This window comes from Strix uralensis, chromosome 1 (assembly GCF_047716275.1).
Source record: "Strix uralensis isolate ZFMK-TIS-50842 chromosome 1, bStrUra1, whole genome shotgun sequence".
Lineage (NCBI taxonomy): Eukaryota > Metazoa > Chordata > Aves > Strigiformes > Strigidae > Strix > Strix uralensis.
Genome location: NC_133972.1, coordinates 97,700,886 through 97,714,037, shown reverse-complemented (window position 1 = coordinate 97,714,037; position 13,152 = coordinate 97,700,886). Strand labels below are relative to the sequence as shown.

At 40.6% G+C, this 13,152-nt stretch overlaps 1 long non-coding RNA gene across 1 annotated transcript; it reads right to left on the bottom strand.

The window, feature by feature from the left end:
* Positions 1–6,979: 6,979 nt before the first annotated feature.
* LOC141945938 (uncharacterized) lies at positions 6,980–12,580 on the bottom strand. The gene is made up of 2 exons (XR_012629684.1): positions 8,812–12,580; positions 6,980–7,640 (listed from the first exon to the last, which is right to left on the bottom strand). It is a non-coding gene; the product is annotated as an uncharacterized LOC141945938 (long non-coding RNA).
* Positions 12,581–13,152: the final 572 nt, after the last annotated feature.

Here is a 13,152-nt window from a genome sequence, read left to right as displayed (position 1 = left end):
TATGTAACATTTTACCTCTATATTCCAACTATAATGTTAAAAGCAGTCAAGACTCAGCAGTTATTTTACATTTAAAATGGAATTAATGAATTAATGGAATGGAATCATGAATTAATATTATATGTTCTCTAAAGTCAAGCTTTAGAATACATGGACCCTGTTTGATGGCTGTCTATCTCCCAGTTATTGTGTTTACACATTGGAATGAAACAATTGGTTGATTGAACTACAAACAGACAAAACCTTTTCAGGAAATGCAGCATCTGCTGGGAAAAAAAAAAAAAAAATAACCAGAAAAAAATCATGGAAAACTATTACATCAGAGCCAGTTTCAATTCTTTGTTCTTCTAACTGTTTGGGATGTCACTGTGACTTTTAAGAGTAGAGTGACATTTTTTGGAGTCCTTTTTATTGCGTTTGCTTGACATTAAAGGCATGTTTTTTGTAAATATCCACAGCAATTTAAAAATCAGCAGAAATCATTGATTCTTCCTATTGTTTGTATTTACAGGAAAGAAGTAGCTTTTTTCCCCACACACAGAGTTATTAATTCTAAAAAAGGAAAACTAAGTTCCTTGTTGCAAAGATGTGTATCAAATACAGCAATATGTCCTTCCACAATTATTATTTGCATGTTTAACTTCTTAATCATCACAGTCAAAACTACTGTTGCCACCAATAATAACACTTAAATCCTTTGGATTTAAGAACATTGCTGAAATTTCATAAATAAATCAGATTGCCAGGAAATCTCCAAAGAGAAAATTAGAACACACCACGTAAGAGTAGCTGCCGGTTTAATACAAAAATGTGGATCAGGTATGAAAACGAACTGTCTTCCTCTCTCCTTCCATTTATAAAGGAAGTAATCCAAATATTGTGGAATTCCCATGTCATAATACCTGATTCTTTTCTATCCACTTTTTTTTCTTTTGTGTGATTTTCATTATTACAGCCTCTAAGTTCAGCTGTAGCACCACCTGAATCTTCCCCATAAAGTTTGTGGCCCTGTTCAGGAAAAAAGATTTCTGTGCTTTCTCAGTAGCAATGACCAACCAAAGCTCAGATTTAGGCCAGATAGGTGAAATCAGGAGAGGACAGAACCCATAACCAGAATACTGAGTATTCCAGCTGAAGTGTTTTGTCAGGGATGTAATCACACTTGGACTCCAGGAAAACTGGGAGAGTCTACATGGACCCTGCTGTCTTATCACAGGATACAGGGGGGGCTCTGCTCCAGCCACCTCCCCCCCTTCCTCCTCCTTCCTTCCACTGATCTTGGTGTTCACATAGGTGTCCTTCCTGTAGCTCGTCCTCAAAGTCCCAGTGCCCTCTCCAGTTTCCCTTCTTAAATATGTTATAGCAGAGGCATGGTCACCACTGTTAATTGGCTCGGCCTTGGCCAGAGGTGGGTCTGACTTGGAGCCAGGGGAGGTTTTGAGAAGCTTCTCACAGGGGGCCACCACTGTAGCCCCCTTCCCTGCTACCAGAAACCTCATCACACAAACCCAGCACACCCTGCTACCAAAAAAACCCCACCACACAAACTCAGCACAGACCAACAGAAGATAATGAACAGCCAAACAATTTTCTTGGTTGCCTACTGATTTCAAGGTTGTTGCTTCATCTATGTGCATCACTGTGACAATTCCAGCTGTCTGAACACCTTCTAAGTCCCTCTGTATTATTAACACCTCCCTGAGGTGGCATGTATCTGAGTCATGCAGTAACCAGCTGGGGAAGAGGTGGCATGTGTTGTGATCAGCTTGTAGATATACATGTATTAATGCAACAGCTACTATATATGTACTAGTCAGCAGCCAAGGCAGATCAGATAACTGTTGGTTTCACCATGTTCCCACTACGTCAGGGGGTTGCAGCAATGTTAGTGTCTCTCCTTTATCCATCACCAGTTTTCAGTGATCTTAAGGAATTCAGTGTCTTTGATTCTGGTTGAATGTGGCCAGCAGGCATAAACATCCCTGCAGGAGAAGTGGAAGACTGAAAAGCTGGCAGATGGACAGTGCAATTTCATATGCTGCATTTCCTTAGACAAGCAGGCCAAAAAATATTCCAAACCCACCTCTTGAATGTTAATATTGCAAACAAAATCTGTTTTTAAGAGGCTGAATGTAGCTTGTTGTACTGATGACTAAACAGAATAAAATTTAGGGTGCATAGGAGTACTGTATATAAATACAAAAAAAAAACAAAGGACAGCAGAAACAGGTTTGAAAGTCCAGGGGGAAAAATTTTTTTAAAAACCTAATGCTGCGAAAGGTGTAGTCACTTTATATGGAGAAAATAGAGCAGCTATATGGGTACTAACAGAGGGTAAATTGTACAGATGATTAGAAACAAAATAGGTAGACACAGAAATCTAAGAAACAGATCTTAACCTCTGCAGCATGCAAAGCTACTGTCTTTGTTGAAGTGCATGTTTGTTATTTCTCCTCTGACCTATCTGTCAGTTTCTTCCTCCCAAGCCCACTGCCTAGTACCAATACTTTGTGCACACAGTACTCTTCTATACTTAATGGAACCTCAGGGTATCCAGCATTTTCTTATCCCCATATATTTTAGACCTACTGATGGCAATTAAAACTGAAAGACATGAAATTTTTTAATTGTCACGAAACATTTCTATAGTGACACTCAGACATATAACAGAAAAGAGTCCTTAACACGTATTTTCTTATCACTATGTTTAAATAATGACAGGACATATATACGTGTGTTCTGATGTTCAGAGGTGGGAAAGGTGAGAAAGAAGAAAGAAAAATATCATCAGCTGCTCACATGCTAAGCAATACTAAAATATGCTGTCAGCATCAATACACCGCCCACAGACAAAGCAGACTACTATTTTGTTTTTCTCATATGCTTTGCGTGTTTGGTGCACTGTGCAATTCCAGACTCTTTTACTGTTTGAGCATCACATAAATATTAAAGCCTAGCTATGAGCAACAAACACTAAAAACTTACTCTGAAAAGTGTTACTGATAGCACTATTTTGCTCATTCAATTTGTTGAATGGAAATGAGAACTTCATAGAATAGCCATTGAATCCCAGATTATTGCTCTGATCTAATGAAACAGATACCAAGATTTTTATCCTAAAAAGAGGGATGAATGCATAAGGTAAACTTCTACACACGACAAAAGTCTTCACAATGTGAAGAGGTAGAGCTTGCGGGAATCATACACTTGCCACTTCATGTATCAGTTTTCGAAGAAAAACAAGATTTACCTAAAGAAAGCAAGGGAGAAATTCTCTTAACTTCTTTCTTTCCTTGTAAATTCTACCTTATTCTATCATCCTCATTACAGCAGTGTTAAAAGTGAGAAAAAGACAACTGCCCTCCATAATATTGCTACTATCATCTGCCTCAGATTTTAGAGACTGAAGAGCAGGAAATCTCTTTTGGGGTTAGAAAACGGGATGAAAATTTTTAACAGCTGAAAAACTCTCCTGAAATCTTGAGTTGTTAAAAAAACAAAACAAACAAACAAACAAACAAACGAAACAAACCACAAACCTGTTATTTTTTTCCTGTTTGCCTTTTTCCCTGTTTAGCTCTCATAACCCATTCTCTGTGGGTTAATGCTTTGTACAGATCAAAATAAAAGCTGAGGGTTTCACTTCAATTACAGCTTGGGCCCGCATCTGTATCACGTTTAACTGCACAATAGGAACGCAGTGATCAACTGGAAGAAAACAAGAGCAATGGCAGAATATTTGTGTACCTGTTTTCAACATTTTATATAAGTTGTGCCATATACAGAAGCATTTGCATACTTAACCCTCTGTTTCTAGCTTCCTGATGATAAACTTCTTGACATTCCTTTCAATGTTATAACTGTCCCATTTGTCCTGTTCTAGGATAATTAATGCATGTCCTCTTTTAGGGGGAGGTTGATGTGGGCAGAAAAGGTTTGTCATGCACATGCAAAAACCCTACATTTGTTTATAAACAGTAATGACATAAGATTAAATTGTTTATCCTATTCATAGCAATAGCCCCTTATCTAAACTAAGAGGAAAGTGAAAGGGAAATATTTGAGTTCAATTCTTATGTTAGCAGAAAGCTTATGTTCCTCTGTTAATAAATCTAAGTGGTATTCTAAATATCTATCTATCTGCAGTATCAGGTTATTTCTTTAACCATTAAAAGAGACCTGTGGTTCTATCCTAAGCTGTAGAAACAACATCAGACAGACATAATTTGCCCTGATACTGTCCCCATCTGTTATTTGCTCAAATGCTGCTGCAGCTGGGGGGTTATGGGCTAATCTACCAGACTTCAAGACAACATCATTGCCACAAACAATTTCAGAGATATGTTTCACAACTGTCAAGTTCAATATTTTCCTTCAGAGATTAAATAATATTTTGTTCATGATGGAGAAAGCAAAGTTAAATATATAGGCAATGAATATACTGAAAATGGACTTTCAAGGGAGTTTGTAAAAAAATGAACAAAAAAGTTTTCCTCTAAAAAAATGTTCAAAACTTTTGTCCAGATGGCAGATACATTTTTCTAGAAGTCACTATCTAAAAACCAGGTAAAACACAGATGTCTAGCATGGTAATCTACAGAAATACCAGCTGCGACACCATTTCAGGATGTTGCTATAAATTGCCTATTTCTAGCCTTATGAGTGCAGAGTCATAATGGCTCTTGTTTATGTCTACTATACAAGGGAGCTATGGCCCACTAAACAAGAGCACAAACATACAACATGCTGGTTGCTCTCTACTGTCTGCAAGACAAGCCTGCACACTCAATGTGCAAACTACAGATCTTCTGTGCTAAGTAGCACCAGTGTGCTTTGAAAAGTAGAACCACTGGTGTGCTATAAAGTTCTCCTACCTGCTTCCTGAGTCACAACCTCCTTGGGAAGAAGGAGGTGATGCAGACAGTGCTTTGCAACCAGCACATGGTAGAGAAGTCATGCAACCACTATTTAACAGGACATGAGGCAAATATACCTAAATGGGTGGTGCTAGTGGGAAGAAAGTAAAAGGGGGAAGTGGGCTATAGTCTCTTTTGTGTCCCTTAGTAATATCTATATCTGCAGGTGCAAGCTCATGAAACCTTTCTTTAAAAATTTTATTGTCAAGATATGTACCTAACACTTGGCACTTTTATCCCAGTCAGCCACTACTATTTAATAAACTGTGAAGACAAAAGCAGGATTTCAGAGGGTGTTGGGGCATGTGCATTATCCATTTTGCATATGAAGAATGGCAAACTGGTTAGAGAGCTTGCTGGGATTTGGCCCATGTCAGGAGCATTCTGTCAGCATGCAAGTAACCCTCCACTGTGGCCTGTGCATTGCCACAGAGACACAACTTTCTAATCTGTGACAGCAGTTCATTCTCTTCTTTTGGATATATTCATAATTTACTAAGGCTGGGTCTGTCCAAAGGCATGTTCCCATCTATTAAACAAACAAAAAAAAAGGTCAGTTTGATGGCCAGTGGCATCCTAGCACTTTCAGGAAAGGTTTAATTAAGGCTACTATAATCAGATATGTATTGATTATTTCCTCACAGTGTGAATCCTGATTGGTAAAGATGCGTTAGTCTCTGACTGGTTACCAAAACATCACCCACTCATGACCAAAACCTATTATTTTATTAAATAGTTTTCCATAGGTTTCATGCGTTGAGTATCTCATTACTTTGTTTCAATCCCAGAGCAGACTATCCCATACCCTTTTGGAAATACCAGCATCTAGAATCTCTGAGATTACTGTTTGCTTGTAAAAAAAAATCGTGGGCTAAAGTGGTATATGATAATGATAAAGACTTCTTTATGAAGATTACTTCCCCTCTAAATTTTCAGGAAGTTACTGAAGACTCATCCAAAAGCAAAGAAGTCACCCTGACTTCATTAGGAATTTGCTTTGCAGGAAAATATTATAGAGTTAGTCCTGCAATGCCTCAGAATTTGTTATATGTCTGGATAAGCTTTTACAACCCACTTTGTTAAATTATCAATATTACACTCTCTTATTCAAAGTGATTAAATGTCAATAATGTAGAGACAGAATGCTACAAGGGAGTAGACTGAAAGGGTTTTTAATAGGACAGGGGTTGTCACTGCTATCATACAAAATCAGTTGTTCAGTTGAAGTAGTTTTCCATCTAGCAAATGTCCCTGTAATTAGAGAGATGACTTCTGTCAATTGGGATAAAAGTACTGAGGAGATGTATGTTTATCTCTTGTTCTGCTCACTTCATCCAGGTTCCAGATGAAATAGATATAATAGCAAACTAAGAATATGTATAAGCTATCCCTCCTCTTTGAAAAGAAACTGTCCCCTCATACTATCAGTGCTTCCACATTTGAACTTTTCAGCTTTTTCCTCACTCTGCTGTCAAGCCCTTCATCTGCCTACTCTTTCCCTTGCAGTTCCTTGCAGATGCTACGTCCTAGCTGACGATGGTTCATTCCTGTCCCAGAAGGCGGACAGGCAAAACAGGAAGCGTTTATAAAGAAATGGGCTGAATACATTGTTTTAGCCAGGGGAAAAAAAAAAATTCCAACACTTCACAGGAACAAGCTTCAGTGAAATTTCAGGAGAGTTGCTAAAACAGTCAGTCCCTTAACTTTGAGAAATCTATTCCCAAACAAGATTACAAAGTTACTTTTCCCCTAGACTGTCCAAAGTGCTCAAAATGAAATGTAATTATTAACTATTGAACAACTGTAGAATAACAAGGCATTTAAGCAACATAGACCATAGGCTGTATTATGCACATATAATGTGCAAATGTCATCTCATAATGTAGATTGATGAAATGTCTAAATCATACTAACAAAACAGTTTTAAGGCAGCCATCAGTATGTTGCTGGCAATTTGCAGCACATGTTAATGGGGAACTGGACACACCTGGTGTCCTGATCCAATGTCAGGAGAGGTTTCAATACGATCCCAAGAGCGAGATTAAGACACAAACGAGGTCACATGCCGTACAACCTTTCAAACTTTATTCCCGTAAAAAAAGGTAATAGCAATAGGACAGAGGGAAGCGGAAAAGGTCAGAACAACTAAGCAAGCAAACAGAAGAGGTGCAGCAAGATCAGTTACCACCACCACGAATCCAGCGGTGTCCCGTTGGTTCGGTCTCGGTGCAGGTGATGGGGAATTCTGAGAGAAGAGTACGCAATTCTTTCAGGTGATGTCGAATTCCCCCAAGAGAGGAGTACGCAGTCCTTTTATTGTCCCAGTCCCCACGATTTCTTTGAAGAGTCCACCCATTTCCACAGAGCTTGTGGTCATACATGCTGCCCCGTGTTCCTCCATGCTCGCATGCCCAGGTGCTTATGGTGATCATGCTGGGGGGGTTCGACCTGCGGTGCCTTCAGACTCCACACGTCTTTCTCACCCTGATTTCCTCTCCACCTGGCCTCGTGCACAAGCGCAGCTTGGTAGATGCTACGAAGGATGTTGTTCCAGCTTCGGGCAGATACAGTGGTTTCTTCGGGCACATTTCATCTCCTTCGGAGCATACTTCTCCACAGCAACAGGATGCTGAGGCCAGGAAGTGGTAGTGGTGCAGCAGCAATGTCGAGACAAACACAGTCCAACACAGTCTCTTACTCCACGCCATGGCTTGACATTGCTGTCTTTGTGGTGACATGAAAGACAGAGGTAGAAAGAGAGAAAGGACAGAAATAGCATGCATCACAGAAATAAACAATATTTCCAGCTAGCATATAACTAACAACATCTCTAACAAATATGTAAATTTTCAGTTAACAAACATATAACTAACAATACCTTTAACAAATATGTCATATTTAAAATTAACTAACTTTACAAAACCAGAACATTCTATAAATTGATTTTAAGGCTGCGAGGAATCAGTAGGAGAAGACAACAGCAGTTTACATGCAGACATTTGCAAGGACAAAAACCAAGTATTAAAAGAACAATTAAAGTAGTAGTTAACAAAATCAAGGCCACATAATGAATCAGGATCATCACCAACATGTGATCCATTGTTTTCCCGTAGTTCTGGCAATGAATCACTGAGTGGTTGCGGCCCTGGTGGTCCATGTGGTCTGCTACCCTGGTCCACCAGAATTGGGGTCAGCATACACAGCAGGAAAATTGATCTCCATGCCCCCTTATCCTAAAGTGCATGCATTGTCTGGGCCTAGAAACTTGTTTCCCAGATTTAGGCAAAGATAAATGAACAATAAAAATTCTCTGTTGCGGTGATGATAAGAGGTAAAAGAATAGATAGGGAAAAGGCAGTGTAAATAATCGATATAGTTGCAGATTTTGATTGGCAAATGGCACAAATTTGCTTTTTGCCATCAGGTGAGACAGTACATACAAATTGCATGTTAGATACAACATGTTGAATTAATTGAATAAAGGAGTAATATGTGGCAAAACCAATAATAAGATCAAACCACAGAACAAATAAAACAATATTAACATTAACAATGATTAACAATATTCTGACCAAACATATAATAAAGTTAACAACAACAATATCAATTAACAATATTTTAACCAAACCTGTTTAACTAAAATGTGTCCCAGGCCTGGCCTAAGGACATGCTCCCGGCCATTGGGAATTGGGGTGAGAAGGTGGTTGTCTATATGAACAAGTACAATTATAGGACGGTTTACATGGACACTTACAAGACAAACACATACATGTATATCACAAGGGAAAATATAGCAAGAGCTAACAGAGTAACTGCCACAAAATTAAGTATCAAAAGAGTATACATTTTGGTTGTCATTGTTGATTGCAAAACTGAAGATGGTGGTCTGGCTCACCGGAGTTGGGGTCTGCCTACACAACAGGAAGATGGATTTCCATGCCCCCAGCCCAGAGTGCATGTGCGGTTTAGGCCTGGGTACTTCCATCTCACCTTCATGGGTAGCTCGCAGCTATGCTTGTTCTCAATAAGGCAGTGGACTCTTATACCACCCTGTGGCTAAAATGGTGACCACTTGTTAGTAAAAGAGGTCAAAGGTAAGTGAGAAAAGAAAACATGCATTTATACAATCTTTATGACAGATGGTGCCTTTTTACATATGGCATGAATGTTTAACACTATCAGGTGAAGCGGTAGAGACAAATTGCATGTTCGATACAACACTTTGAATCAATTGTATAAAACATGGAATCAAACAACGTAAAAAACAGTACCATAGCCAAGCCACATAGCAGATAAAACAAAAGTCTCTTGACCCAGGGACTTCCCGGGAGCCAAGAGAATAAATCTGTGTCACATACTTTCCATGTCTGGGTAGGGACATAGGCCATTTTCCTAATCCCAGAATTTATTTGTTTGACCACCTGACCATTGTCATCAATTTTTAAACAACAGTTAGAATTGTTTATTTTACCACAAACACCCCCTTCTTTGGCTAACAGGTAATCGAGAACCATTTGGTGCTGCAAAATTGCAGTTCTCATTTGTGTGACTTGGTCTGCCAATAAATCCACGGCACAAGCAGTCTCATTAGTAATAATTTCTAAGATGTCCTGTGCCAAATAATACAATTTAAATTATAAATAGGTTCTTGAGCACCACTAATCAGCTCGTTGGAGTTCCAGGTGGTGGGCCACTCGTCCTTTCCCCAGCGTTGATCACTTCCTCCTGTGTAGGTGGGTGGAAATTGTTCATTTGCTCCATCGTAAATCGTCATACACTCTGATACCTAATCCATCTCCTTTATCCCATGGGAGCAGGTAAAACAGCAGGCGGATTATGCCAACATAACACACCCCATCCAATTTTTTGGCAAACTTTTATAGGCCTTATTACCACAAACCCAGTAATGTCCTTTTAAGGTACGGGTGCCATTTTCAAACAATCCCATTGGACTCAAGGGAGTCTGAAAATAAGTAACGTTAGCTACTCCCATGGGATGATAGGCTTCCCAGTCATAACTTTTGTCTCGGTTACAACAGTACCATGAGTGAGAGGATCTTCTCTAGTGGCAGTGGATACTAACATTATAGGCCATACCATAGCTGTCAATTAAAGAGTGATTAGCCTTTTCTTCTTGTACACCATACACAGGCTTTCACCAGTGGGTAGCTTTATAGGATGTGAACATTTATTAACTCCTACTTCCCATGTCAATGTCTCTCCAGTGGGTAAAACACTTCGGTGGGTATACACTTTAGATTTGTTAACAGGTGACCAAAATCCATTAAAATGTTTGTGGTGTCCAGTAGAATTAACCCATGCCCATCCAGATTTCCAGGGAATCTCCTCTGGGCCTTTCAAATCATATGAACAACAATAATCATGTGTCTGGTTCATAAAATTCAAAGGCTTGCAGCCATCAATAAGGCAGTGATTCCCATAGCTATATGTTCATTCACATTGGCTAATCCCTACTGACACGCCACCTTACAAAATCATTTTGCTTGACTCACTGCAGGGATCATATACCTACGTTTCCCCCAAACAAGAAACAAGAGATGGGGACCATGGTTTGCCAAAGCATCACCGACAGTAATATATTATACACCCTACAAATATTATCAAAACAATTATTATTAATACTATGCAAACAATTAGCAGCTGCATGCAGTTCATCCTTGTCCTGGTATGTCCTTCACCTGGAAGAGAAAAAGAGAATAATCTCGGTTCCTTCGATGGAACTGGATGCAAGTTTTTATTTAAAAAGAAGGAACAATCCATCTGGTATTTGTTTATTGAGGTAAAGTGTGATGGGTTTCTGGGATGATCAGGGCCACGTGGGGCTGGCATGATCGTTGGAGCTTTTGGACAGAATGCTGTACTGCTGTCCTTCCCAGGTGAAGGCAAAGTGATCCTGGTCCTCGCGTTGTAAAGGGACCATAAAAAACGTGTCCTTGACATCAATCATTGCCATAATGGGGTGGGCTGGTGTAGGTCTTAACAACAGCACAACCAATAATGGGAAACCAAAATCCAATGTCTCCTTTTAAAACATTGATTCCCAGGAGATTGAGTGGGAAATCTCCCACTACCATGGTAACTCTAATGGCATCATCCTCCCCTGTTAATCACAAGTTTACAGATGCAGCCGCCTGCAGTTGGACATTACCAAGTGCATTTACTACTAATAATTTTTGTTTTGAATGTTTGATTCCACATGAGATGGCATCTGCAATAGTAAGTGCAGATATTTGGTCTCCAGTATCTACCAAAAATTTCACCAGAGTTTGTCTGGGCCCTATTATTCCTGTAATCAATAAATCACCCTGCTTAGTTTTGGTGAGTTGTCTAATATGCATCCACCCTTTGTTCCCCTGCTCACCTTCGGGGAACGAAGGAACTAGTTTCCCTTCTCACTCTGGGGTTTCTCCCCTTCCTCTCCTAGATCGGTCAGAGGATGTGCACTAGGGGAGACTTTTTTGTGGCTTGTGGTCATATTTCCTGGCTGGTTGGGCCAAGCTGATATCAACTTTTCTAATTTATCAGTTGGCAACCCGTCCATTAGGTCACGTGAAATTCCTTTCCGACAGCCTTCCGCCCACAAAGTACCATGCCTATTTGGAATCTCTCTCCCTCCTGTGGTTCTCAGTGGAGGGGACTTCTTGTTACTTCCAGCCCGTGAGACCACTTTTAACTCCGCTTGTCTCACACTCTGGGAATCTACTTTGGCACTCGGGGTTGGAGTAGGTCCATATTGTTGGGCATCATTAATTAGTTCCCTGGCTACTTGTCCCTGGAGAGACTGAACGAGATTCTGGAGGGACTCTATCATCTGCAATTCAGAGGTACGGTGGTTCTCCATTTCCTCTACTGCGGCTGCCAGGCTGGCACCCAGGACCACACAAATTATAGCTTCCTTCTGCAATACCTTTTTCTTATCCACCACACTCTGCAGTTGGAATGAGTGGTTTTTCTCCCAGTCTTGTCCCTGGAGTGAGGGGTGAGATTGGTGCGCCTCCAAAAGGTCATATAGTTTATCTATCCCTTTGACCAGTGAGGTGACACAATCACAAGCATCGGCTGCCTTCTGGGTGGCCATTCTTTTTTCTTTTCTTCTAACAAAAAAGGGGCTATTTCATCCTGATAGGGTTGCACTAAACAGAGAAAGATAGTGCGACACTCTCGTCTCTAGGGATCCTGTCCGTGACAGCAATTAAAATGTCCCGATCCAATGTCAGGAGATGTTTCGATATGATCCCAAGAGCGAGATTAAGACACAAACGAGGTCACATGCCGTACAACCTTTCAAACTTTATTCCCGTAAAAAAAGGTAATAGCAATAGGACAGAGGGAAGCGGAAAAGGTCAGAACAACTAAGCAAGCAAACAGAAGAGGTGCAGCAAGATCAGTTACCACCACCACGAATCCAGCGGTGTCCCGTTGGTTCGGTCTCGGTGCAGGTGATGGGGAATTCTGAGAGAAGAGTACGCAATTCTTTCAGGTGATGTCGAATTCCCCCAAGAGAGGAGTACGCAGTCCTTTTATTGTCCCAGTCCCCACGATTTCTTTGAAGTGTCCACCCATTTCCACGGAGCTCATTGCCATACACACCATCCCGTGTTCCTCCATGCTCGCATGCCCAGGTGCTTACGGTGGTCGTGCTGGGGGGGTGGGGGGGTTCGACCTGCGGTGCCTTCAGACTCCACACGTCTTTCTCACCCTGATTTCCTCTCCACCTGGCCTCGTGCACAAGCGCAGCTTGGTAGGTGCTACAAAGGGTGTTGTTTTTCCAGCTTCGGGCGGATACAGTGGTTTCTTCGGGCACATTTCGTCTCCTTCGGAGCATACTCCTCCACAGCAACAGGATGCTGAGGCCAGGAAGTGGTAGTGGTGCAGCAGCAATGTCGAGACAAACACAGTCCAACACAGTCCCTTACAGCTGGTTACTTAAAGACAGATGGATCTATTTGCAAATATCTAAAAGCATCCACTAAGCTTATCCTTTGGTAACTGCTAGTAATAAATGACATTAACTTCTCAGTGTTCTGCAGCAGTCCTGAGAAATTTGCAGTCACAGGACTGAGCTTTTAGAGATGCACATTTATAAAACTGCCTGCACACTCTTGAACAAAATTGGATTAGCCATGCAAATGTCTCAGTAAAGCCCTGGCCCTATATTATTAGATATGAGCCCTAATGATGGTAATTTTCCATTTGTTGAATTCACTGGTCACCA